The sequence below is a fragment of the Rhincodon typus genome, chromosome 5 (genome assembly GCF_021869965.1).
Source record: "Rhincodon typus isolate 14 chromosome 5, sRhiTyp1.1, whole genome shotgun sequence".
Lineage (NCBI taxonomy): Eukaryota > Metazoa > Chordata > Chondrichthyes > Orectolobiformes > Rhincodontidae > Rhincodon > Rhincodon typus.
The window spans coordinates 41,715,222-41,739,312 of NC_063336.1; the positions used below are offsets into that span (position 1 = coordinate 41,715,222).

Sequence of the window (24,091 nt, forward strand, 5' to 3'; positions counted from 1 at the left end):
ACCAGGATGTTGCCAGGAATGGAGGGTTTCAGTTATAAGAGGCCGGATAGGCTGGGACCTCTTTCACTGGAGTGTTGGAGGTGGAGGGCTGACCTGATAAAGGTTTATAAAATCATGATGGGTATAGATGAGGTAAATTGCAAATGTCTTTTACCTAGGGTGGCAGATTTCAAGACTAGGGGATATATTTTTAAGGTGAGAGGAAAAAGGTTTAAAATAGACATGAGGGACATTTATTTTTAAAACACAGAGATTGATTCATGTCTGGAATGAACTTCCAAGAGAAGTGGTGGAAGCGGATACAGGTACAACATTTAAAAGTCATTTGGATAAGTACATGAATAAGAAATGTTGAGGGATATGGGCTAAGTGTAGGCAGGTGGGACTAATTCAGTTTGGGGATATGGTCAGCATGGACTGGTCTGTTTCTGTGCTGTATGACTCTGTCTCTATGTCTATGATTTCCAACATCTTCCCTACGATAAATGTTTGGCCTGTAGTTTCCTTCTTTCTGCCCCTTCCCTTTTTGAATACATTAATTACATTTACTATTTTCTAATTGAATGTGTGGCAGGTGGTGCTCAAAATGTTTGGGAGATGAGTCACATTCTTCTGAGGCATCAATTTGCCCTGCTCACATTCCCAACAAAAGTCCCTCAATGTGTCCTCTGTTGTCCCCAATGATCCTTTGCCAATTTGGTCAGTCACAAGCTAGGTTTTTATGAATTGGTAGCGATGTTTGACTCTTTCAGGGATGCTTTGAGGACATTTCCAAAGCATTTCCACTGTCCAGCTAGGAGTTGTCTGTCTTGAATGAGTTCTAAGTAGAGCACTTCTTTTGGAATCTGCCCTTGTCCACAATGCTGATTTTGAGTGATTGCTTGATGTCTCTATGCTGCATTTGGCTTCGGGGAGGAGTTTGCTTTTGAACTTCTTTGCAACTATATTTGGAGGATCTTGTGAAGGGACTGCTGCTGGTAGTTTTTCAGTGTCAAGAGGCACAAATGGTACACTGTCCAAGTCGCCAAAACATAGCGATTACAGCTGCCTGGTCAACCATGAACCTTGTCTTAGTTTTGTGATCCTGGTTCTCAAATACTTCTTTCCTCAGTTGGCTAAAAGCTGACTTGGCAATAAGGCAGCAGGCAGTGTATTTCTCTCAGGTCTTCAACCTTGCATAGTATTTTACTGCTAAAACATATCACAGAATCACAGAATTGTGACAGCATGGAAAGGAACAATTTGGCTCTCATATCTGTGCAAGTTGATATCTGAATGAATAATTCAACTAGTGTCATACCCTCAGCTTTTCTGCAAAATGTTGCATGTTCTTTCTTATCATCCAAACATTACAATCAATCCAAGAAACTGAAGTTCCTCATCCTTGGAACGATTCTCATGAACTATTTTTACATTCTTTCTTATGCCTTCATATCTTTCCAAATGGCCACAGTTGAGTACTATGTGCAGTTCTGGTCGCCTCACTATAGGAAGGATCTCATTGCTCTGGGAGAGGGGGTGCTGTGGTCGTTGGTTGGGATGCAAAGGAGATTCATGAGTGTGTTGCATGGGAATGGAGCAGTTTAGCTAAGAAGAGAAGCTGGGTAAAGGCTGACACGGATCTGATTGAAGTGTATAAAATTGAGGAGCGTGGACAGGGTGGATAGGAAACGGCAGTTTTCCTTAAATCGAAGGGTCAAAAATTAAGGTGCATAATTTGAAGGCAGGTAAGCAAGAGGTTTAGTGGGGATTGGAGGAAACCAACTTTCACTCGGTGGTGGTGGGAATCTGGAAGGATAGTAGAGGCGGGAAACCTCACAACCTTTCAAAAGTACATGGATAAGCATTTGAAATGTAATGACATTCAAGGCAATGGGTCTAGTGCTGGAAAGTGGGATGGGTGTAGGTAGGTCAAAACAGACTTGGTGGGGTGAAAGGCCTCTTCTGAGCTGTTTGACTCTGACATTAAAAGGGAAGGTTCCCAATATTGGTTGCAATATCCAAGTTCAGGCCAAACTATTTTTTTTATTCAAAATTATGTAACTTACTTTTTTTTAAATATCCTAGTCTGTATTGATAAAGCTTTGAATAATAGACACTTTGTATTTAATCAATCTCTCAATTTGTCCAACATCTGCAATGACGTGCTCATATTTAGAATTCTACCTTTTAGTTTACATTGGGCTGAATCTTACTCTTTTATTGCCTTAGTTGAAGTTGTGTTGATTGTCTGGTGGAATTCTCACCATGAGGCCCAATGAGATTTCTCACTGTATCTTAGCAAAATTGCCTTAATAATGACTAACGCTACCCCTAATGTATCCCTCATTTCGGATTCTAGTCCCATGTTACTACCCGCCATTCCCAAAACAAGTCACTACTCACATGAATTCTGCCAAAAGCCCCCACACATACAAGCCTAGTCTCTCACCCTAGTTACTGTTTAACCACCACACCACAGTATATCCGCAATTAGCAACATCGCATCTCAACACCCTTTCAAGGTCACCACAACTGTGTCTCTAATGACCCCCGTAGACCTGTAGTTTGTCATTGTTCAGTGAGGGACCATCACAGAGAGCCAAGCAATTGGACAATTCCAAATAGGAGCTTTAATTTACAGCCTGCAAAATAAGCAAATATAAACAAAATGAACAGAGACTATAATTTGCCACCACAGTGCAAATCAAAATGTTGGCATCATGACCAGTGATTATTTAACACTCCATGGTGGTTGCTAGCTCTCATGGAACTAGGTTTTAATGATGTCCTTTCTGTCTTGTAGTGTAGCTGAACTCTGTCATGCACAGGAGAATTTCCTCCTCTTTGGAAGACTAACCCCATACTCCCAGATCTTCAGCATCCACACATTGCTTTGTTATCTGCTCCAAATGTCCAGAGCACAGCACACAAGGATAATGCAGCAGACCAACTGGAAGGTCCCCTAACCCAGTCCAAGCATCAGAATTTCATTTTCAGAAGCCCTATTGTCTGCTCCACCTTGGCTCTAATCGAAGCTTGGGCAGCATTGTAGCAGTGGTCTGCATCAATCAAGGGATTGCACAATTGTATTCATGAGCCAGGGTCATAGTGGGTAGCCCTTAAAACCAAGTAATCAGCTTTATAAGACATTGGACTCTCAAATACACCAGGTACACAAGGAATACTCTAGAATTCAGGTGTCATGGTAGCTGCCAGGGTAGTGGTAACAGATCACTTGAACATCAATTAATGGAACCCTTTCTTTTGATGAATTCTGTAGAGTTGTGACAAAGCCCTCACAGTGTGATGTATGAGTTGATAACCCTCTGCAACTGGAGGAAGCCAACTACATTTCCAAGTCCTACTGGCCAGGCTACAGCACTGACCTCATAATGGGACGAGCAATATGAGCTGGTGTGATCTTACACTGGCATCAGTCACATTCCTGATGTACTTATGGGTGCACAACTGAGAGGTCCCACACACATCACTTTTCTGAAGAACCACAAGGACTGAAACGCCAATTATTGCAGCAAAATTTGGTAAAATATGGTGAAAAAAAATGTGCTCAGCCTCACAGTGAGAATCACTTCTCCAAATCTGATGCAGCCAAAGCCATAAAATTCAGCCCATTGCATTTCCATTATATTTCTGTATCCAGAACCATGCACATTTTTATTCGTATTCTCAAGAAGTGGGTGACACTGTTAAGACAGTAATTAATGCCCATTCCTAGTTGCCCTGAGGGCATTAAGAATAAAATCCTTTGGTGTGGGCTTGGAATCACATGCAGTTCAGACCAGGTGAGACAAGCAGGTCCCTCCGTGAAGGACAGACATGTAATAATTGGATGTTTACAACAACTCAGCAGGTTTCATTACCAGATTTACTGCATGCAATTTCACAATTAGTTCTGATGGTTTGTACTGTAATGATGGCAGCCGTATACATGCTGTTGGGGTGCTAGTGGCGCAGTCATAGTTGCCCTGCCTCTAGGCCAGGAAGTTCAGGTTCAAGTCCTACCTACCCAACCAGAAGTATGTCATAACAAGTCCAAACTGTTGGATTAAAATAACTGTACATTCTATTATAATATAAGTTTGGAATCATTTCAGCCATGTTGCAAGAAATCTGATAGTGTAATATATAAACTGAAGCATATCAGAGCAACTTTGCAATATTACACTCTGGGTGGCCTATTCTCTGTCTTATAATTTAAACTCTAATCCCAAAATTACTTTGGTCCTTTGAGACTTTACGTAGTAATGTAACAGGAGACATTTGAGTGCAGTAATTCACAAAATTTTATTTAAGTTATACTTATCAAACAGGACGGCAACTTGACAGGTAAAAGTGCAGTTGATGCTTTCCAGCTCAGCTCTGGGCAAAGGCCAACCTATTGGTCTCTGGTATTTCTCCAACATTTTGAGGGTCTTCCACTACTTTTTGGAAGCAGAAGTTCAAACTCCTTGTATGTCTTGGTCGCTGAAAGTTGCCGCTCGGTAACACTTTCCAAGCTATAACTCACAGCATGATCAATTGCATCATTACATTCTGATTGGCCTAAAATAAGATGCGACTCATTGATCATTTGTTCCTTAAACCAATTAACAATCTCTAATCTCCAATCAGCTCTTAAGTGTGACAGACATTGACTGATGGCACATCCCACTATCTCCTGACTGGTTCCTTAAAAATTGTCTGTTATCCATGGGTCCATCTCTAAGTTTTATTATTGTCACTATTATAACTTTTTACCAGGATAAGAGGACGCTTTTTAAAAAAAAAACAGAGGCATGTGCAGTCAGGACTCAATGATTGATATCCTTGAGCTCATGTACCAATCCTTGTTGAATTAGTAAAGTTCGCAGTAAATCAGACACTTACTCATCACTGACCATTTGCTTTTCCTTAAAAGCACCTGTTCTAATTGGCTTTGTTTCTGCTATTTGAATACTTGGAAACAGTTTCATAGGCAACAGTTATGCACAGAGATGGTGTCCCTACCCCTGGATTGGAAGCCCAGTTCACATCCCACCTGCTCCAGTGGTGAGTAATAACGTCACTAAACAGATAAGAAAAATAGGTTAAAAAATATTGTATAAAATGTTGCTAATGACTTTAAAGCTATATAAAATGAATGCAGAAGGTCAGAAAGTACAAATACAAAATAAAAAGAGAGTGGAATTTTTCGCACATTTTCTTGAGTAAGATCTAAAAGATCAGACAATTATAAACTTGCCAAAGTTAACTCTAATACAAATGTTGCAATTTTTCAATTGTTGCAATTCTAAACAAGTTAAAGACAACTAGTAGAGAAACTCAGCTGTGGCTATGATTTCTTGATAAAGGCTAGCGAATTGGGAATAAATCAAATCTGCCTTCTTTGGCTTTAAAGATTGCATGTTCTCACAATCATGAAATGGGAATAAGTTTGGCAGCCTTACAGCTGTAACTGTAAAACGTTCGTGTATTATCTTCATTCTATTCTCAATCCCATTGTCCATTTGTCAGTTGAAGCTAAGCAGAGTAACACTTTACAGCACCAAGATCTGCATTGGCTATTCTTAAATAAAATAATGCAATAATTGATTAATCAACAAGTATAATTTAGCAGCATAATTATAACTAAAGTAAGTCAATCAATCATTAAGTGTTAGTTTCCCTATTAATCCTACATCAGGTTTTAACTAGCAGTCTTCATGATTTTCTTTTAGAAAGTTATTGACAGCAATTTTACTTTTTCTCAATGTATGCTCCTGACAGGTGTGTTACACCATGTGGAGCGCAAATTTATAGCAGTAGACTACTCATTATTCAGTTATGTCCAATTGACTTAATGATTTCTATTAATCATCACATGACTGAAAAGAACAATATTGTATCCACGTGTATGTCCACAAAAATTATTCATGTCACCATTGTTAGTGCTGGGAATCTTCTACAGCTGCACCACTATGGCCTTCTCCTCTTCACATTGGATACTGCAAGTTTGGTGTTGATGGTCCTCAAAGCAAGCTGAACCAAAAACTTCAGTGCCTCCTCCATCCTCTTAAAATTAAAATAAGAACAATCAATTCAGATTGACCATTTGACTGAAGTTTTTTTTACCAAAAGCAGTCTTTTTCAGGTATCCTTGTTTTTAAACAGATCATGCTGTTGTTGTGTGCCATAAGACTATTTCCAATGGAAGGTCTTCGTGGGGATTCTGTTATCATCTATGTGGGAGACATGGCTTACTTCGTAAAATTGAATTTTCTGGAAGGTGGTCTCCATTCCATTGAGCCAAGCATGATCCAGGAGCTTGATTAGTATTGTTTTGCCCCACCATTGAATTCTAACGTTGTAGGAGCAAATTATTGCAGATGCTGGAATCTGTACTGAAAACAACAAATGCTGGAGATCACAGCAGGTCAGGCAGTATCCATGGACAGAAAGCAAGCTAATGTTGAGTCTAAATGACTCTTCATCGGAGCATCAGAATTCTAATGCTGAGTCCCAGGAGTGTTTGACTGAGGTGTTCTTGAGCTTTGATGAGATACCTATATCAAATCCGGGATTCTGCACCAAAGACTTCAGTGGTCAGGTAGTGCTTGATTTTAGTCTTCAGTTTCATGTTATTTTATTTGTACATGGGATCTAGGTTTCACTGGTTAGGCCAGCACTTATGGCACATTCCTAATTGTTCAGAGGGTAGTTAAGAATCAACCACATTGCTGTAGTTCTCACATTATATGTAGGCCAGCAATTTCTTTGCCTAAAAGGGCATTAGTGAACCAGATAAGGTTTTAACAACAATAGACAGTGGCTACATGGTCACCATTAGGCTAGTTTTTTTTAAAAATTCTAAATTTTTGTTGAATTCAAATTTTATTATCTGCCATGGTGTGATTTGAAACCATATGGTTAGAACATCAGCCTCGCCTTTCGGATTACTAATCTAGTAGCATTACTACTGCATTAACACTTTTATAAACTACTCTGGTTCCGAACGTGATCATGGAATTGTCCAGATGCAGAATTCTGGATGTGTAACACAGGCAGCTTCACCAATTGTATACAGGGAATCCTATCACGTGTATGCCCATTATGGCACACCACAATATTGGGTGCAGTGTAATCAGTTGAAGTACTAACGAAATTCTGATTGTCACCATTTACTAATGATGACTAAATTGGAACACTTTGAGTATATTATTGTTTAACTCCACATATATTACAGCACACAGTCGCTCATTCTTTACTCCATTTTAGGTAACTAATCAATAATTTACAAGAAGATGGTGACTTACAATTAGCTATACAAAAATACATTAACTATTATTCTGGAAAAATATACACATCATAATTATGTGTGTATTTAAACAATTTCACCATCAATAAATGGATTTACATGCCACATAGAAAATGGGAGCAGGAGGAAACCTCTCAGCAAGATCATGGCTGGGCTGCCCAAGGCCTCAAATCCTGTTTTGTGCCAGCTCCCCATCACTCTCAATTCCCCAATATTTCAAAAATCTAACTGCCTCCTCTTTAAATACTTTCAGTGATCTGGCCCTGACAACTCAGGGGAGTAGGGAATTCCAGACATTCACTGCCCTCTGGGAGAAGGAATTATTTTATGTCTCAATTTCAAATGAATGTCCCTTTATCCTGTAACTATGTCCCCTAGCTTGAGATTCTCCCACTAATAGAAACATCTTTTCAAAATCTAATCTGTCAAACCCCCTCAGAATCTTTCATGTTTCAATAAGATTACCCCCTCATTCTCCTAAACTCTAAGGAATGAAAGATAACCTGTTAACCCCTTCTTCGCAAGAATCAGCTCAGTGAACCTTTTTTGAACTGCCTCTAATGCCAGTAATTCCTTCTTATATACAGGGACCACAACTGTGTACAGTACTACTGGTGGAGACTCACCAACACCTTGTATACCAGTAACAAGACTTCCCTATTTTGAGAACTGCAATCCCTGTAAATAAAGTTTGAAGTTCCATTTGCCCTCTTGATTAATTGCTGCACTTGCATGTTAAATGTTTTATGTTTCATGCTTAACAATGCCCAGATCCCTCTGAAATGTCCTTTTTTGGAGTTGCTGTTCATTTAAACAATAGTCTGCCTTTTACTTCTTCCTACTAGAGTGCATTACCTCATACTCTTCTACATTAATCACTGTCTGCCAAGTTGTTGTTATCTTGCAGATTTCTAATACCTCCATTATTACACAACCTCACACCTCGTTTTATGTTATTAGTAAATGTGGTACATTATACTCTAATCCTTCTCCAAGAGACTAATAATGTAAATATTTGAGGCCGTAGGATTGATCCCTGTGGCATTCTACTCAAACTAAAAATAAACCATTAATTCCAATTTTCTATTCTTCAGTATATTAACCAACTCTCAATCCATGCTAATATATTATCCCATGGACTCCTAACATTAACATTTCATGAGGCAACTTATCAAATGCCTTTTAGAAGTCTAAATACATTATATCCACCAGTTTACCTTTATCAAAACAGCTTGATATGTACTCAAAGGACTCAAGTAAATTTGTCAAACATGATTTCCCGTTCGAAAAATTCACGTTGACTCGTTTTGGCTGTATTAAGCTTTCCTAAATGCCCTGCGATTTCTTTCTTAATAATGCCACTTCTATTTTGTTATAAAAATAATACAATTTTGTTTCTTTCACAAGAAATAATAAAGAAATTTCATTCACAACTAAACATAGGATTGTTTTACTAGTTGTGATATCAAGGCCTCAATTAAAAACAAAATAACCAAGCATCAATGCAATTTGTCAAGCTTAAGTCAGTTCATGATCTGCCTAATGATTCAAGCAAGGAAAGAACTCTCATGAAATTATTTAACTTTATCAAAACCTGAGAAGCTTCAGTTTGGCTGGCCTACTCACATTCCCTCAAGCATGGTCTCAAATATTTACATTTCTGGAAATTATGGAGAAAACTAAAAGGAAAGCGTCACTTGGTAAGTATCCAAGCAATGGTTTAATGAAAATATTCACTTAAAACAGCCAGTTGGAATATCTTGTAGCAGTGATGACCCTGGGGAGGGAACAACATTCTTATATTTCTTGAATCATCTTACAGTAACCTTTTCCAAATTGCTAGTTACAGAACAATTGGTTTGATAGCTTTAGATAATGTATTGATTTTGGCTACTCCACAAACAAGTGAGGCCATGAGAAGTTCTGTAAACTTGAAAAACACAAATATGAAATAGCCATTTGATAATAGTTAGTTCATGTATCAAACTGAGAAATGAACCAACAAATGGACATCACCTATTTTGTTAAGTTGAAACAGTTACTATGTGTGTACTTGTTTTATTCGGTCTGCAAAGAACAGAGCCCTGTTTCTCAAAAATTGTAGCCTCCTGTGCATGCCATTCACTGCACAACAACCATAACAATCCAGTATTGATCGTCAGTGTAATCCTTTGTACTATCAGGATTATCCAGCAAATGTTGTCCAATTGCAGAATCACATCTAATGTTGGCAACTGTTGTGGAATACATAAACAAATGGCTTACATACCTTAAGAATAAGACCATAAGAAGCAAGAACAGGAGTGTGCCTTTTGGCCACTCAAGCCTGCTCTGCCAATCAATAGTTCATGGCTGATCCAGCACTCCTCACTTGCACATTCCTTCCCTTTCCCATAACACTTGGACTTCCTTACTAATCAAGAATATACTTATCTCAGTCTTTAAATCTACTCAAGGACTCTGCCTCTACAGCTCTCTGTCACAAAGAGTTCCAAACTCTCAGAACCCACTGAGAGAAGGGCTTCCTCCTCAGCCATAAATTGATGCTCCTTTATTCTGAGACTCAGCCCTCTGATCCTAGACTATCCCATGAGGGGAAACATCCTCTCAGCAATTACCCTGTCAAGCCTCTTAAGATTCCTATATGTTTTAATGAGATCATCCCTCTTTTTTCTAAATTCCAGTGAGTAGAGTCCCATTCTGTTCATAAGACAATCCCTCCACTGGGGACCAGCTGAGTGAACCTTCTCTGAACTTCCAATGAAAAGGTATCTTTTCTTAAAGAAGGAGACTAAAATTGCTCGCAGTACTTCAGCTCCTTCAGCTCACTCCAGACACCCTCTTCCTTTTGAAGAGAAAGGGTGGTGCCAGGAAGCCCTCAGCTGGAGGAGGAATTACACATAGGCATCCTCAGAAGTCTCCTCTCAAGACACTCAGAAGTGGCCAGCCCGACCATCTCCATCCTACCTGCCACTCTCAGCCCTGTGGGAGTACATGCCCTGAAGGGTGTACCAAAAAGAGGACAAAGGAGGCACTTCAGGTCACAAAACCAAAACTGCCAGACAAACAGACTCCACTGTAGGGGAGGCCCCACTTCACCAAAGTAACGCAGCACTGAAACTTAGTGAGAGGGTAAGAAAGAAGAAAACCTTCTGCAGGCACATAGGTGGCATGGGTGACATGTCAATGTTAAAAGGCTTTTACATTCATAAATATATGTTCAACTTTCACCATTAGCTGTGCTAAAGAATCTATCTCACTGCAGCTTCAACATTGCAGATTCAGAACCCGCCCATCCTTGTCAATACCGTGTTCAATGGTCCAAGCTGAGAAGTGAGCAGCTCCTCCACTATGTGTAGGCAATGGATAAATTACAGGTGACTGCTACTTTGGCAACTAGGCTCCATCATTCTAAATATCAAACAACTAACAAACTCCCATTTGGACATTGCCTCACCAGACTCTAAGCCACGTAAACAAAAAGAAACACTTTTGTTTTAAGAAATTGATAAATTACAATTTTCTTCCCTCATTTTTTTCTTTCTTTCTACCTTTGTAGGTGTGAATGAAGTAGCAAAACAATTTCCCTCATTTTGAATGCTTTGTTAATAAACACAAGCTTGGATTGCATCTTAAAAGTTTTTGCTGTGGGTTTGAAATTGAAAATCTGAATTTGGGAAATTCCAGCTTACCTTAGTAAAGGATAACAGTAAAATGGGAAAGGAATAAACCAAACAAAACCTCACACTAATGATAGGAAAAACAATCATAATTTAAGTTCACCATCATTCCCCCATGACATTAAACAGAAGCATAGTTTGAACAAATTTGATTGTATTAGTCACTGACATATTTTTCTGGATATAAAATATAATTTTATACACAAATTGCCCATAAATACACAAATAAGATAAAAGTTTTCATTTTTGTGTCAGTCATAGAGCTGTACAGCACGGAAAGAGACTTTTTGATCCAACTCGTCCACGCTGACCAGATATCCTAAGCTAATCTAGTCCCATTTGCCAGCATTTGGCCCATATCCCTCTAAACCCTTCCTATCCATTTACCATCCGGATGTTGTAATTGTACCAGCCTCCACCACTTCCTCTGGCAGTTCATTCCATACATGCACTACCCTCTGCATGAAAATGTTGCCCCTTAGGTCCCTTTTATATCTTTCCCCTCTCACCTTAAACCTATGCCCATTATTTTTGACCCCCCACCACCGGTGAAAAGACGTTGTCTATTTACCCTATCCATGCCCCTTATGATTTATAAACTGCTGCAAGGTCACCCCTCAGCCTTTGACACCTCAGGAAAATAGCCCCAGTCTGCTCAGCCTCTCCCTATAGCTCAAAACCTCCAACCATGTCAACATTGCCATAAATCTTTTCTGAACCCTTTCAAGTTTCCCAACATCCTTCCAATAGCAGGGAGATCAGAATTGCACACAGTTTCCAAAAGTGGCCTAACCATTATTCTGTAGAGCTACAACACGACCTTGCAACTCCTATATGTCACACACTGACCAATAAAGGCAAGCATACCAAATTGTTGAGGGGAAACAGGACTTCTCTGTTCAATCTGTCCAAGTCCATCAATATTGTTGATTAAGTCACCCCCTCCCTTTTCAAAGTCCTGTTGTATTGCAATAAGTCAAAGACTCAGGCCTTTGTGTGACAGCTAACAGACAAGAAACTGTCCCTGCAGCATGACACCACTCCACAGAAAACACCCACACTGTCCCCCCACCCTGTCCATAAGACATGTTCTACCCTTGAAATTCATCAAGGCTCCTTAGACAGCCCTTCCAAACCCACAACCACTTCCATCCAAAAGGATAAGGGCAGCACATACATGGAAACACAACCATCTGTAAGTTCCTCTCCAAACCACTCACCGTCCTGACTTAGAAATTATGTTCCTTAACAATCACTGGGTCAAAATCCTGGAACTCCGTAAGAACTCTGTGGGTGTACCTATAGTCCATGTCCCTGAATGAATGCAAAAATACCTAACTTACTTCTAGCACACATGCAGGCCATTACCTTAGGTCTGTTTCACATCTAGGAACATATGCAAGCCATCAGCCCCTCACGCATTTATGTCATTCAGTGAGATGATGACTGTCCTGATCTTAACTCAGTGTTTTTTCATATTCCCACAATCCCCTCAACCGATGTTTTGAATTTATTCCAGGAATGTTGGCAATGTTAATATAATGTTAATGCAAATTATGTCAAGATTACAATATAGTTTTCTACCATTGTGTGTATATCTGTACATCATAAATGTAATCAGGTAACCCCGGTTTCCACTGTATAAACTCTCCTTCTTTGTCACACTTTTTTTTTTAAAACCATGTTCTTGTAGATGGGTATATTGTGTTCAGTTGTTCATGTCAAATATCGCAACATAGGCTTTGGATAATAAAAGGTCAACAGAAAGAGAATTTTTTTTCCCCCAAAAGTCTTTTCCACAATGCTACTGCTAAAATTGCATCTAACATACAAGTTTAAATTCATAACCTGACCATGTGCAACAATTTAACACTAATAAATATACACCTAAAACTTCTTGGGAAGTCTTTAATATGGCGAATGGTCATGAGGTACTAGGAGTCACTTCACAATGGTTACATACCTTAAAAGCTAACCATAAACATCTTATGATATCGTTAATGACCTACATATTAACTACCGAATAGACATGAAACTGCTATAAATAGTGTATTCTGCAAATTAGATTACAGCTGGAGTAAGGATCTCAAAGACCCTTTGCATTATTACAAATATTATGGGAGAATAGAGAAACATCTTCCAGGGGCCAGATTTTTACTACCATGGTAAATAGCTTGAATCAGGAAATTTCCCGACTCAGCAGTCCTCCTTCAGTTTCAAGGACCCCATTACACCCACATTTTACTCTAGGCAGGCATAGAATTAGGCCCACTAGCCTCAGAAACAACTCACGAGCGTTCACAAATGCAGCAAGTGGCCAAAGTTCAATTGGCAAGAAGGACAAAGTTGATTCTCTAGTTTTCAAAGCTGTTAGGTCCGTTAGTCCTTATCCCCACACAGCTTTATCACACAATGACTCCCCATGCCCCCTCAATTCTAACTAATGCCCCAATATCACCTCCATGCCAAAGGACATCCTCCAAACTTCCTACATGTAACTTTTATCACTATTTAGTTTTAGTTGTGTTCAAAGAGTGATAAATTGTATATATATAGAATTGAAAAGAAATGAAAAATAATTGTTAGAAAAGAGGACACAAATCTTTATGAATGTGGAAAATCTCAAAAAGCAATTGAACCCATGGATAATTGTTGCCAAGTGACATTGTAGCAGATGAGAAACAATGAGTAAACCTTCTGACAGCCTGCGGCACTGCTGCTTTTTCTGTTACTAGGAACCTAACTTTCCCTGAGGACCAGATACGAAAGCCTTTCAAGAATTGATGAGCATAGTTAAGGAATATTATTAGACAATGCCTCCTTAATTCTGAGACTCTATCACTTTTACCTGGTAATTCAAAAACCAGGGGAATCCGTATCAGGATTTTTGACAAAGTTAAGACGACTGGCAGAAGCCTGTGACTTTGGTTTAACCCTTAATAAGATGATTAAAGACCATCTGCCAAGTGGAATTAATGATGTAACTACACAAAAACACCTACTAGCTGATGCCCAACTGGACTTCAGACAGGCTGTACAACCAGCTTTATCATTGGAAAATGTGGCAAGTTGCAGGGTATTCCGATGGAAGTCCGACTGAGCTTGAGTGCAGGCACTTGTATAGCCTCACTCAGGACATATCTTGTTCAGAATGGAATGTAGGTTGGCCCACAGCAAAACCTAAATCAAAGCCAAGCCTCAGCCAAATGGTTAAAATTTTCTTCAGGATCCTGGCCAGTAAGCCATCTTAATTGTTGCCGGTATGCGGACTCAAGACAATAAAAGAGTTCTATTCGACCTCAATTAAGTAAGATTGCTCATTGGCCGGTATCCAGAAGAGCTCATACCCCAAGTCCACCTACATCTGGTTTGGAACAGTTAAATTGTCCAGTAACATCAAATTCAGAAACAAATCAAGATAAACAAAAATAGAAGTTGCTGGAAAAGCTCAGCAGGTCTGGCAGCATCTGCGAAGAGAAAATCAGAGTTAACATTTCGGGTCTGGTGACTCTTCCTCCAAACGCAACAGGTCGGTTTGCCTTTGTTGGGATTTTAAACAAATGATAAACTGTTTTTTGCAATCCTTTGGATGGAGAATTTATATGCAAAGCTGTCAGGGGGTGCTGTCCTTCACAAAGCTCGACATGAAGCACGCTTACTTGTAATCATGTTCAGACCATAATTCCCAGAAATACGTTACAATTAATATTCATAACTGCTTGTAACAATATAGACGACTGCTATTTGGGATATCGTCAGCCTCTTCAATTTTTCTGACGATGATGTAGAACAGTTTGTAAAGTTTACCTCAGGTCGCTGTTCACCTAGTTGACATTCTAATAATAGCAAAAACTAATAAGGAACATTTAGAGAACTTGGATATAGTCCTAAGGCATTTTTCTCAATGCGGGCATATTGCCTAAGAAGGGAAAAATGTGTGTTCCAAGCTCCCCAAGCAACCCACTTGGTCTACAGAGTCAACAAGTCCAGGTTACACCTGTTGGAAGATCAAGTGAGGGCAATCAAAGATGCCCGGTTCCCACATCTGTCCAGGAGCTTACGTCATTTCTTGGGCTGTTAAATTATTATGGAACGTTCAGGCATAACCTGGCATCCATCCTGGCACCTCTGCACCAACTCCTAAAACAGGGTCAGCCTTGGAAATGGTCACATAGACAAGACCCAAGTTTTAATGAAGCTATCATCCTGTAAGGTGTTGGCACAATATGATCCCAAGAAAGATCTGATATTGACATGCAATGCCTCCCCGTCCATCATCAGGGTAGTATTACTTCATAGGTGGCTCAGAGGAGAGGACTGCCTGATAGTGCATGCATCCAGGACTTTGGCTGATGTAGAGTTTAAATACGCCAAGATAGAGAAAGAAGGATTGGTGGTCATATTCAGCATCAGGAAGTTCCACAATACCTTTATGAAATGAAAATTTGTGATAACCAGAGACCACAAACCTTTATTTGGTTGTCTTAAAGAAGACAAAGGATTATTGCCCATAACTTTGGGCATATTCAGTGCTGGGTTCTAATACTAAATGCTTCTAATTACAAGTTAGAACATTGTCCAGGAGACCAAGTAGAGGATGCTGATGCATTGAACCACTTCCCATTAGCAGATACACCTCTGCTGGTACCTCCAATGGAAGAGTCAGCGAAGATATAAAATTTTCTGGACATGCTCCCAGTCACAGCTGACAATGTTAGACTTTGAATGCAGAAAGGTCGCGTCCTTTCAAAACTGAAACAACTGGTATTAATGGGAAGCTAAAGGGTCATCACAACTAGAAATGAAACCATTTTAGGCCCAAAGACACCAGCTGATGGTACAGGACAGTGTATTGTTCTGCAACAAGAGTGATTGTCCTAAGCAAAGGTCACCATCAAATATTGGCTGAACACCACCAGGGCCATCCAGGGATCTCCAACATGAAGATGTTGGTGAGAACTTGTGTCTGATGGCCAGGCTTAGATGCAGGTACAGCCACATTGATGGGGCAGTGCCCAGAGTGCCAATAAGGTCAAAAATTACTACCAGCAGCCGCTCCACGTCTATGAGAATGGCTGGGTAAACCCTGGACTCGGTTGCACATTAACTATGCAGGTCCTTTCTTGGATTCAGTGTTCTTAGTCATTGCAGATGCCTATTCAAAGTGGTTAGACATGCATAGGGTCCATTGATCACTGGGATGACAACAGAAAAACTGCAGGCATATTTTCAACACATGGAGTCCCGGAAGTGTTGGTCACAGCCAACAGGCCATCGTTAACCTGCAGGGAATTGGTTATTTCTTAAAGCTGAATGGGATTTGACATACAAGGTTAGCTGCATACCTCCCATCATCCAATGGCCTGGCAGAAAGAGCAGTCCAATCGTGGAAGACTGGCTTGAAGAAACAGCTTGCAGCCTTGCTAGCTACCAAGCTATAATGGTTCTTATTGGAAGACCTCTCCACATGTAACTACAGGGATAGCATTGGCAGGGTTGTTAATGGGTAGAAGACACTGCATCAGGTTAAGCCTGATCCTCCTGGACCTAATGGGGAGGGTGAAATGGCATCAGGAACACCTATGCCGCACACAAGACTCCGCCAAGCAAGAGAGGCGGTTTGATACATGGGATGATGTTTGGTGTAGGAATCACAGAAATGACCCTGCATGGTTAACAGGCATGGTCAACGTGATGACAGGACCAGTGACATACAAAGTTCAGGTAGGTGTGATGGTCCTGAACAAGTACGTGGACCATCTGAAAGCTGTGAATTTGCAAACAAACAGCGTAGAGCAAAACAAGCCCTGCTCCTCGGAACAGATGGAAAGGCTGCCAGAACCTGTGGGTTCACTCTCTCCGTCGTGCGTTGACGAGTCCTCTGAATCAGAGATGGACATAATGGATATAGCCACCTCAATGCCTTTGCTGCTGGAAGAAAAAAGTAAAATTCTACCAAGGCACTCCTGGTGCAAGAGGCGAGTTCCTGTGCGTTACATACCACCCATATCAGACACCAAGTTGGAAAAACCTGACCCAGTGCTAAAGTGGCCCAGGAGGCTGTCCAAGAAAAAAGGACTGGCCTATGTCTCGGACTCTGATAGGCAGAGATATAGAGATTGTAGTGAGGTCAACCAGCTGGATCTCACAGAATATGAGTTCCCTGATTGGACCAGATTAACAGTCCCGATCAGGGAGCCCTGGCTGACAGATAAAAAACAGGAGTGTCAGAGGTGCTCACTCTGAATGAGGCAGTACAAAGATAAGGATTGTTCATGTGTAAATAAAGGAGAACTTGGTGACAGGATATCACCACTGTGGAGTTATTTCAGAGGCCTATCGGAAAAAGACGAAAGTGAGCGAGTTTTCTTCCAAACAGCCCAAACAAGTTGGATAGATCAAATGGCTTATTTCTAACCTGTGTCATTCCATGAATTTAATGAACTAATTATGGTATTTTGTGCCAAGCAACACAGGGTAAAAGCGGTGTTACACATACTTGGTATCCAACATTGCTAAGTGCATCAGAAGCTATTAAATTATAAAAGGTCAAGGTTTCCCCAATGAAGTCCAGGTTGAATGAAAATTGAATTCCTGTGAAAGGCATTGAAATTCAGACATTAGATATGATTTAGACAATAGCTATCGCCATAAATTTTCAGTGACAAAAAATCCGCTTGTACCACTGATGATAGAATCATTTGTCCATATATTAAAATGCACCTAAAAAAACTGGGAATCAGGAAAACTCACTGCTGGTTGAAGTCATACCTGTCACAAAGGAAGATGATTCCGATTGTCGTGGGTCAGTCATCTCTGTTCTAGACATCTCTGCACGAGTCCCTCAGGATACTGTCATAAGTTCAACCACATTCAGCTGCTTCGTTGATGACATTCCCTCCCTCCATCATAAAGTCAGAAATGGGGACATTGTCTGATGATTGAACAATGTTCAGCACTATATACAACTCCTCAGATATGTCAGCAGTTCATGCCTAAATGTAGCAAGATGTGGACAATATCCAAGCTTTGGCTGAAAAGTGGTAAGTATTATTTGTGCTTCTCAAATGCCAGGCAACAACTCTGTTATTGGAGATTATCTAACTACCATCCCTCATTATTTAATGGTGTATCATCACCGGATCTCCTACTATCAACATCCTGGCATTTACTATTGAGCAGAAATTGAACTGGACTAACCATATAAATATCAAGACTACAATAACAGGTCAGAGGTTAGGAATCTTGCAGTCAGTGGAGAGATTAAGGCTTAACTAAAAAAAAAAATTGGGTTGGAACATGGGGATACTCAAAGCTGATGGGGCTGACAGGGAGTGTAAGGCATTAAGGAACATGAATGTTCAGTGCAGGGTGGATGGGTCACTTAGATTGACAGGCTAAGCCTGTAACTCCCTTTGTGAAGTGCTAGTTGAGTTGATTGCATCCGTTTGCAAATGCACAAGGGAACTGAATAAAAATGACTGCTGCCAGACCCAGAGTAGGTAAATTAAGTGTTTCTTTTAATCTCCAAAGATGTAGGTTCTACCCATGAGTACTATGAGGTTCTTCAAGGGGCAATAGCATTAAACAGATGTTCATTATGTACGGGTTAAAGATGTCAATCAGAATTCTAGAAACGAACCTCATGCATTCACCAAATTCTGTCAACAAGCAATCATGACTATACCATTGATTATTGCAGATTAATCCTAGTAATGGCAGTGAAGCAGAAGTAATGAGTTGTAAAGTTTCACCTATATTCCATAATTCAGCATACTCCTAGGTCTCATGTTCTCCAATATGTCCAGAAACTACTTATTTCACATCTTGGATTATATAAAACCCACACCATTATCTTAAAGACAATCTTGCCTTTTTTTGCGTAATGTTGCGATTTGGATGGAAAAGAAATTCTCATTCTTCTAACCACATTTACAATCACCTATTGTATGTTTGTCAAATAGTTTGCACAGCATACATTCGAATCAGATCAATGATGTTCAATGTCCATGTAGGAACATCCTATTGCTTTCCTTGTCAGAGTCCTCCACTTGCTAATGGTTAGATGACGATGTTTAAACGTTGTTTATGTGTGCTGTGACTACCAATGTGATCACATTGGCGGATTTGTTTCTCATATTGGTCCCAGAGGCTCCTTAGAAGTAATAGGAATGGATCCAAGCACAGAAGTTATTGTCATCTCCGTGACTGTTACACTAAGGCCATCAAAAAAAAAGTACATGCCTCTGGAAATCCAGCACCAGCATCAACCTCCAGTGGATGTGGACCAGCCTCCTAACAGAGTTTCCAGTAGATGTACCCCTCATAATGTGACAAAAGTGGAGGGGACCCACAGTCGTTCAACTACTATGGAATGTATTACAGATGAGAGAGACGCAGTGACTTTACACTTTGTTTGGAAGTAAAGAGGTTAGAGCAGCATGCCATGTATGCAATATGTGTATGCAATGCATCATCTTTGTCCACTGCGGCCATCAAGAACGTTTCCACTACAGGATGGGATTATGTGACTCCTCATGTTTGGGGCAGTGTAGTACAGGTGGAAGGAGCAGTTAAATCCTTGTATGTCTTGTTCTGAACAACTGAAGAATGCAACGAGGATATGTAATGGATGATAATGATCAATGAGAGTCACAGCAATGTACTGGGTAGGAAATTGAAGGGTGTTCATCAGAAGATGGATTACATTCACCATCCAAATACACAACATTGTCAGCCACAGCAACTCAGACAGCATTTATTTTACAACTGCCAGAAAAGTGCAGTAGAATTTGTTATACTGTCAATTGTTGTTTCAGTTTTTAATCATCTATTGTGATGATATTCTGGCTTTAAGAGGTGTATATTGTACTCTTTTTTTAATGCTTTAAAGGTATTTTGATAGGGAAGGGAAGCAAAAGGAGCATGTGTTACTGGTTACAACACAGAGTGAAAAACTAAGTTCAAAGTATTCTGAATTGGATATTCCTCAAATTAAATTGGACAGTGAGGTAGTTCTCAAAAATTGGGATAAATTATTGAATTATCTTCCAGAGGAAAATCAAAATGACTTGGAGACATTACAGATATGTGGGTGTAAGCTGTGAAGTACTAATCTAATTATGCATAAAGTAGATATAGGAAAAGCTATTCCAATTAAGCAACATCTTTATAGACTTAACCCTCTAAAGTTGGTGCAAGTTCAAAAAGAGATTGAACACATGTTCAAAGACAATATAAGCAACATGCGTTGCAGCAAATGGAGCTCACCCATAGTAGCCCAAACCCGACAGTACTCAATAATTATATGTGGACTATTGCAAAGTCAATGCAGTTACAAAATCTGACTCATATTCTATTCCACATTTGGAAGACTGTATTGAGAAGATGGGACAAGCAATTTATATTTCTAAGTTGGACTTAATCAGAGGATACTGGCAGGTACCTATATCTGAAAGAGCGAAGGAAATTTCACTTTTCGTGACGCCAAATGGATTATACCAGTTTAAAGCATTGCCATTTGGTATGAAAAATGCACCAGCCACATTCAAAGACTGACCAATAAAGTCATTTTAGAATTATCAATTGCATGATGTATATTGATGATCTGGTGATTTTTAGTCACACATGGAAGGAACATTTGGAGCACCTATCGGAATTGTTCAATCGACTTTGGGAGGCAGATTTAGTGATAAACCTAGCTTAGAGTGAGTTCACAAAAGTCCATGTCACATTCCTGCTACATGTACAAATGGCCCCATGGGATGCAAAAACAAAGGTTATTGGGGAATTTCCAACAGCATCGTCAAAGAAGGAAGTTCTGTGATTCATTGAAAGTTTGTACTGAATTTTCGCATTGTAGATGTTCTACTGACTGACTTGTCAAAGAAATGCAGAAAATATCAGTAGACAGAGGAATGTCAAAAGGTCTCTGACAGCCTGAAAACCATGTTAACCACTGTCCCAGTGTCAGCCACACCTAATCATGCAAAGCCATTCGAGGTAGCTATCGATGTGAGTAATGTGGGTGTTGGTGCTGTACTCTTATCAGAAGACAATGAGAAGATAGAAAGACCTATTAGGTATTTTTTCCAGAAAATTGAATAATCATGAATAGAAATATTCAACAATTGAGAAGGAGACCTTGAGTTTGGTGTTGGTGTTGAACATTTCAACCTTTATATTGCCAACAATGTATCTGAGACAATTATATTTCCTGATCATGACCCCTGAAAGTTTTTGGATAGATGGAGCTTATTATTGCAGCCAAGAGAACATAATTGTCGATGTGTTGTCATGACTTTAATGAACGAAGACAGAGGTGCTCAGTGTCTGGAAAAACTGGACTGAAATAGATCGTATTAGTTAATGTTTGCATGCTTAGAGTCAATGTAACGTATATGTATTGCAATGTACTATTAGTGTAAACTAAAAGGTTTTCAAAAATCAAACCATCTTTGTTTATTGTTAGTTCTTTTTTAAAGGGGGGGATGTGATGATACAATTGTTTTAAGAGGTATATTTTGTCATCGCTTTTTTTTGTGAAGAAATGTTGAGACACAGGTAGAGGAGAGTCTGCTGAAAGTCAACAAACTAAACAGCTTGTGAGGCCTCAGCTTTTTTTTAAAAACGTTGGAACAATGGACGCAGCCTGAATGAGTGGGGTCAAGCTCCCATAGAACCACAATTTTTAGTTTTAGCTTTCAGCAGTTGCTGGAATCTTGAAGCTGGACGTGGAAACTCTTATTCCTCTCTCTATTACAGCTAAAAGCTGGGGTTCTTTTCCTGCTGCTAGAATTGTGTGAGAGATAATCTATTTTATTGAATTTGCCATTGCCAAGGGTGTGTTTTTGGGATGTTACTATATTGGAACAGTTAATAAATAGTAGCTAATTTATCTATTATTTTGTTAAGCATTTCAACAGAGTTACAGTTAAGCGAATTCTTTTGTTTTATTTTGTCTATTTTACACTACAGTTAAAATACAAAGTGTGTTTTGCTTCTTCTGGAAGTTTGCCCAATCGAATTGAACTGGAATGCAACATTTGGTTCTTGCCTTTAAAGTAAGAAAAAATTAGGGTCTAGGCTATCTTCATAATATATTTTGAGGGGATTTGGTTTGATCATAATACTATGCAGCTGGTTGCCTTTGCAAGCCCATAATCACAAAAATGGTCTTGCAATGTTGAGAAATTTATAAATCTCTATATTTACATATATTTTCAGTAGTATTTATTGGGTAATAGCCTAAAAAGATATCTACTTCAATTTTTATTTGTTCACTTTTTAAAAAAAAATAATCACACTGTGTGGTTGAAGCAAAAAGAGATCACTGGCTTTCTCCTAATGTTAAACCATTCTTTCAAAATTCTGTATTAGGAAAGACAGATTCAAAAAGAGAGATGAAAACTTCAGGCTTATTGCAGCAACAGGCCTAGTTGAACAGCTCGCCAGAAATAAAGCGGAATTACCTGAGAGAAGTATGGTACTGAAAGCCACCTTGACATCTTTGATCTACTTATGGATGGCACCTGATTGCTTAGTAACAAATTCATCTCAATATCTTGCCAGGTTTTCTATGACAGTTTTATTGTCACGTTATGGATTTTGACTGTATTTTTGAAGTGTTCAAGGAGATTCATTCATCTACCAGCACAATAATTAATTTTGCAAGCTGCAAAGCTGGTATCTCAGAATACCTGAATGCTTACTGCTGCAGTTTTCTAAGTCTTGATAAGATAAATTTCATTTTGTTTCACAATCATGAGAATTTAATCTAAGGCCAAATTAATGGCCTATGAAATAATTTTACTGGATTTGGAGGTATAAACCCCTTTTAATTGAAATATCTAGGTTCCAAATTCTTAATGCATTACAATGAGGTTTTTAGTTCTGCTGTGACCTATCATAACACCACAAGATATAGGAGCAGAATTAGGTCATTCGGCATACGAGTCTGCTCCACTACTGGATATGTTTCTCAACCCCATTCTCATGTATTCTCCCTGTAACCCTTGATCCTCTTACTATCTGTCTTAAATACACTCAATGACTTAGCTTTCACAGCCCTCTGCAGCAATGAGCTCCACAAATCCACTACCCTCTGTCTGAAGATGTTCCTCCTCATCCCAGTTCTTTCTTTCCTTCATTCATTCACAGGATGAGGGTGTCGCTGGCCAGGCAGCATTAATTGCCCATCCCTAATTGCCCGGGGACAGTTAAGAGTCAACCACATTTCTGTGGGTCTGAAGTCGCTTGTAGGCCAGACCAGGTAAGGATGGCAGTTTCCTTCCCTATAGGACATCAGTGAACCAGATGGGTTTTTCCACCAATCAACAATGGATTCACAGTCATCATTAGACTCTTAATTCCAGGTATTCATTGAATTCAAATTCCACTATCTGCCCTGGCAGGATTTGAACCTCGGTCTCCAGAACGTTATCTGGTCTCTGGATTAATAGTCCAGCAATAATACCACGAGGCCATTGTCTCCCCCTCTATAGGGTCATCCCTGTGTCCTCATCTCTCCTACTAATGAAAACATCTTCTCTACTTCCACTCTATCTAGGCCAACACATCATTCATAGATAAGAGGCTAAAAATTGTTCATAATGTTCCAAATGCAGTTTGACTAGAGCCTTATACAGCAACACCACCACAGTCCTGGTCTTGTATTCTATCCCTCTTGAAATGCACGTGGAAATAACTCCACACAGGCCAATATCCTGTCATCAACTCACCCTTTATTTACACGTGCATAATATTTGGCACTAGTCCACCTTCCTCAGAGCCAGCTGTCTGAGTGAACAGAATCTCTGAGACTAGTGTTCATATCTGTCAGCCAGGGGACCCTGATTGGACAGGTTAACAACTCCAGTCAGGGAACTCCTAAAATCGGCCGTCACGTCGCTGACTTCATTACAATCGCTTCACACGCTAACATTGCCAACTGAACTTACACGTTAACCTTAAGGAAATTTTGAACTAGGATCCCAAAGTCCCTTTGTGTTTAAGATTTCTGAGGCCTTTCCCCATTTAGAAAATAGTTTATGCTTCTATTCTTTCTATCAAAGAGCATGACATCACATTTTCCCACTTGTATTTTATCTGCCATTAACTATCTTTGTATTATCTT

The 24,091-nt window shown here is 39.6% G+C and overlaps 1 long non-coding RNA gene across 1 annotated transcript in view; it reads right to left on the minus strand.

Moving 5' to 3' along the window:
• Window positions 1–5,933: 5,933 nt before the first annotated feature.
• Window positions 5,934–24,091, minus strand: part of LOC125483063 — a 28,871-nt gene continuing 10,713 nt past the window's right edge. Inside the window, exon 3 of the long non-coding RNA XR_007262047.1 lies at window positions 5,934–6,033. This is a non-coding gene — a long non-coding RNA (uncharacterized LOC125483063). The remainder of the gene's footprint in view (window positions 6,034–24,091) is intronic.